We start from the raw sequence: 5162 nt of genomic DNA on the forward strand, positions 1-5162 counted from the left end.
ACAGGAGGTGAGTGAGAAATGTATTTTTTCTAAATCTAAGATGTTAAGTTATAATAATCTGATACGTTCTACCGATAATCGTGACTAAAGAAGACAGTTACATATCGTATATATATGTATATATATATATATATATAATATATATATATATATATATAATATATGAGATATAATATGATGTATATATGTATATGTATATATATATATAATAATATATAATATAGTATATATATATATAATATATATATAATTGTATATAATAATATTGTATATATACATATATATTCATACATACATATATATATATATATATATATATATATGATATTTTATATATATATAGTATATATATATATTCATAAAACAATATATGATAATATATATATAATATATATATATATATGCCTCTTGTTTCACTCATCATTTTCTTTCTTAATGTTTAGTGTTACTAGCCACATTTTTTTTCTTTCTTTCGTTCTTTTTTTCTTAACGTTTCGGTTAATTCCTTCTGAAAGCGACGCAAAAACTTGTATGAGAGCAAATGATTTCAATGCGGTATCGTGTACTAATCCCAGAGAATTATATAATCTTCTTGTTATTTTGTTTGTCTTTGCGGAAAGTCTCACGCAGATTTGTCAGTGTATATATGTAAATGATATGAAATAGTATAGTGTGGTGGTATGTATGCTTGCGTTTATTCTGGAAAGAGTAATATCAGTGACGTTTTAAATGTTTTCAGATACATAGGCTGTTATGTCTTAATATTGTGTCATCTTATCATAAATTTCGTTTAAGGTTTTACATACTAAAATTATCATTATCATTATCATTATCATTGTCATTATCATTATCATTATCATTATCATTATCATTATCATTATCATTATCATTATCATTATCATTACCATTATCATTATCATTATCATTATCACCATCGTTATCATTAGTATCATCATTATGATTTTTATTGTTATTATCGTTATCATAATTATTAATCATTATGATCATTATCATTATCATTATCATTATCATTATCATTAGTATCATCATTATGATTTTTATTGTTATTATCGTTATCATAATTATCATCATTATGATCATTATCATTATCATTATCATTATCATTATCATTATCATTACCATTATCATTATCATTATCATTGCTATCATTGATATCATTATCATTATCATAATTATCATCATTATGATTTTTATTGTTATTATCGTTATCATAATTATAATCATTATGATCATTATCATTATCATTATCATTATCATTATCATGATCATTATTATTATCATTATCATTGTCATTATCATTATCATTATCATTAGTATCATCATTATGATTTTTATTGTTATTATCGTTATCATAATTATAATCATTATGATCATTATCATTATCATTATCATTATCATTATCATTATCATTATCATTAGTATCATCATTATGATTTTTATTGTTATTATCGTTATTATAATTATAATCATTATGATCATTATCATTATCATTATCATGAGTATCATTATCATTGGTATCATTATCATTATCATTATTATTATCATTATCATTATAATTATCATTATCATTATCATTAGTATCATCATTATGATTTTTATTGTTATTATCGTTATCATAATTATAATCATTATGATCATTATCATTATCATTATCATTATCATTCATTTATAGTATCATCATTATGATTTTTATTGTTATTATCGTTATCATAATTATAATCATTATGATCATTATCATTATCATTATCATAATCATTATCATTATCATTGTTGATATCATTATCATTATCATTATCATTATTACCATCATTGTTATAATTATTATGATTTTCATTATCGTTATTATTATTATTATAATTATTATCATTATTATTGTCATTATTGTTATGATTATCATTATCGTTATCATTATCATTATCATTAGTATCATCATTATGATTTTTATTGTTATTATCGTTATCATAATTATAATCATTATGATCATTATCATTATCATAATTGTTATCATTATCAGCATCATTGTTGTTGTAATTCTATCTCCTATAATTTTCACTCTCATTATTACTATCCTTATCATCATTATCATTACCGTCATCATTATCGCAATATCTATTTGATCAACATTTATCAAAATCCTCATTATGTTGCAGAAAAAAATAAACTGAAGGAATGAGTATCTCCTGCAATACGAAGAGGCGATCGCGTTTTCTTTTATTTCTTTTTAAGGGGAAACTATTCAGTTATTTGAGTGAGTCATTTGGAAAGGAAAGTTTAGTATAGTTACGAGTACTGTAGGCACTGTGATTAGGACATGATTATAATACGGGTAATATTAATGATAATGATTTATTATGATTATATTCATAAGACGAGAATGGTGATGGAAACTTTGCTGGAAGAATTTTGAAGTGAGCACTATGAGGTATAACTTCCTATTATAAACATTTAAAGGCTTGGAACTATATCATTTGTTTTTTTATTTATATATTAAAGATGAGATTTAATAGGATATTGATATCTGTTGTTTCCATTAAATTTCTTGAACATTGGGGAAGGTATGTTTATGAAATGATAAGGTTTGTTTTTTTAATGTTGCGAACATGCTTCTCTTTATCATTTATATGCTGAAGCAACTTCATAATGATAGTGCTTCTCATTTAAATATGTTTGGAGAAAGGCAGTTCTTATGGACAATTAAAAAAAAAAAAAATACAATAAGTGAGTTTGAATGTTTTTTTTTCTTTCTTTCTTTCTTCTTTTGCATTAGTTTTCATCAAAACTATCTGGTAAATAGCTAGTAAAACTATAATATATTATAGTAGAACTTTTGTCCTAATTTTAGACTCTCTCATTTTAAAGCTTACCTGAATCAGATAATCAACACTACTTTTTAAAAATTATCTATTTCTATCATCCTTTCTTTTCTGAAAAGTTTTCTTTTTGATTCAGCATTATCCATTATACATAAATTTATCATAGCACATCTTCATACCAGTTGAAACTATAAGACATATGTGATAGAACTTTGTATTTTTTACTCATGATGTTTCAGTCACTTTTGGAAAGAAGTCGGGTTACAAATGGTTAGAATGTACATGTTTATAATCCAAGATAAAGAATAAGATTAAGTAATCCATTGTTTATAGACATTCTGTGTATCCTCGAGTGTGTTATCTTGCTTATTTACTGAAAGGACTTATTAAATACATAGCTTTGCCTCAATTCATAAATTTTGTAATTCTATACTTGACGGCAAGAAAGTAACATAACATTTGGGGGGACTTTGAGAAGAAAAATCACTTTTATATTTGAATAAGTGTGTTTATACCTCAATATACAACAGGATGTGCAGAAGGTTAGTATTCACAAAAAGAGTAACATACAAGAATAAATATTTTTGTACAACACTTAGCAGGCATCACCATTTTAAGTAATTCCATGTAACCACTCAGCAAATAAGAAGATATTCAAGCTACTTTGCTTAGTGAAAAAAAAAAAAAAAATTAGAATAACTGAGCACTTTTCTGGAGTTTGGTTTCATTTTTGGTATATCTACTCGTCTGGCAATGGCTGGATAAATACTGTATGGTTTTGCAGACCCGTGTATTTCACATTTCCCATAGAAGTCGGGACGAAATACTGTACAGCAATATTTGGTACCTAGCAATCGTTTTAACATTATCTTATCAGTATACCTTATGCTATTATAATACATTTGTAATATGTCATTCACTGCTAAAAACATAAGAAATTAAAAAATATATTGTTTTCAGTATTACAAAAGGAAATCCATGGGAAACATCAAAGTAAACTAACATAAAACATCTACACGAAATAAGGATTACTATTATCCTAAACAAAATCATGAAAACCAAAAACAAAATCATTTTGGACTCGCACATTGCTACATGGGGAACTAGGAATGTAGTCTTTGAAAAAAACTGGAAAGCCATCATGATAACATAAAATTTATTAACGACTTATTTGAGTCCAATGCTTCTCAGCTCATTTATGAATGAAAGGATTTTAGATTACTAAATGCAAAGGGAACACTTCTGATTAGTCCATAATCAAAAACCAAATAAAAATCCCATGATAAATCAGAAATGTGGAGGTAAAACAGTTAAAAATAAACCCATATACAAAAATATGCAAAAAAAACTATAGGGGGATTAAGTCAACTAATTCCACAGACAGTAAGTGGCAGGATTAACTGCAACAAAGACACATACCATCATACCTAGAGCAATTTCCTATATTAAAAAAAAAAATCAAAAGTGGTATCATAACTCCTAGTGTGACTAATGAAGCTTCATAAATCAGCCATACGAGTACTTCACTTTAACAGGGTAATGCTGAAGCCACAGTAGAAAAGTTTGGATCTGAATGTTTTTGTTTTTTTGTTCTGTTTTTTTTTTTACAAATCTGGAGAATGCCTGCTTAACATAGAATCTGTTGTTTTAAACAGATGGCCCACAAATATTACATGCAAAATAGGGGTCATCTTAGTCATGATAAAACTACTTGTGCTTATATATAATCTAACAACTATTCACTGGTGAAAAAGCATTCATGTGAATGCACAGGTAGTCAGCATGTAATATATTTATATATTTATTTAATGATCTATTCATGTCATTAAATTCAACAGCAACATAATTTGAAATCTTGACTGGTTGGTTGGTGTGCATCACTAGAGAAAATAAAGCTACTATACTTACAATATCTTAAAATGACCGTGCATAAAAACTACAAAAAAATATGACACATCGTAAAGTTTTTTAATGACTGCTAAACACACACAAACTCAGATACATCTACAATTTCACTATATGTAAGCTAACACAAATTTGCTAATATTTTAAGTTATCCATCATAAGAGTTTCTTTTTATAAGGAATTAAAATCATATACTACTTCTTTATATATGTTAATAAGTCTGGTAAAGCTATCAATATCATTAGCAGTATTAATGGCTCACTAAAATTTATGTATGCTATTAATTTGGTATAAAATGCATTTTTAATTTAAGTTTTAAAGAGAAAAAAAATCTGACTAGTTGGTGACTTGATATTATTCTTATCCTTTGTTCTTTGATATTGAGTTCATTTTGAACAATGATAATATCTATCAAAATATCAG

General features: G+C 25.4%; 1 protein-coding gene across 1 annotated transcript in view; it reads right to left on the bottom strand.

Annotated features, from left to right (window-relative positions):
* Positions 1 to 3321: 3321 nt before the first annotated feature.
* Positions 3322 to 5162, bottom strand: part of LOC122256112 (uncharacterized) — a 79699-nt gene continuing 77858 nt past the window's right edge. The window contains exon 15 of the mRNA XM_086542949.1: positions 3322 to 5162. This exon is cut by the window's right edge and continues 239 nt beyond it. The gene's annotated coding sequence lies outside the window, so the exon portion shown is untranslated.

This window comes from Penaeus japonicus, unplaced genomic scaffold (genome assembly GCF_977035675.1).
Source record: "Penaeus japonicus unplaced genomic scaffold, GWHDUDI00000001_assembly GWHDUDI00000013, whole genome shotgun sequence".
NCBI lineage: Eukaryota > Metazoa > Arthropoda > Malacostraca > Decapoda > Penaeidae > Penaeus > Penaeus japonicus.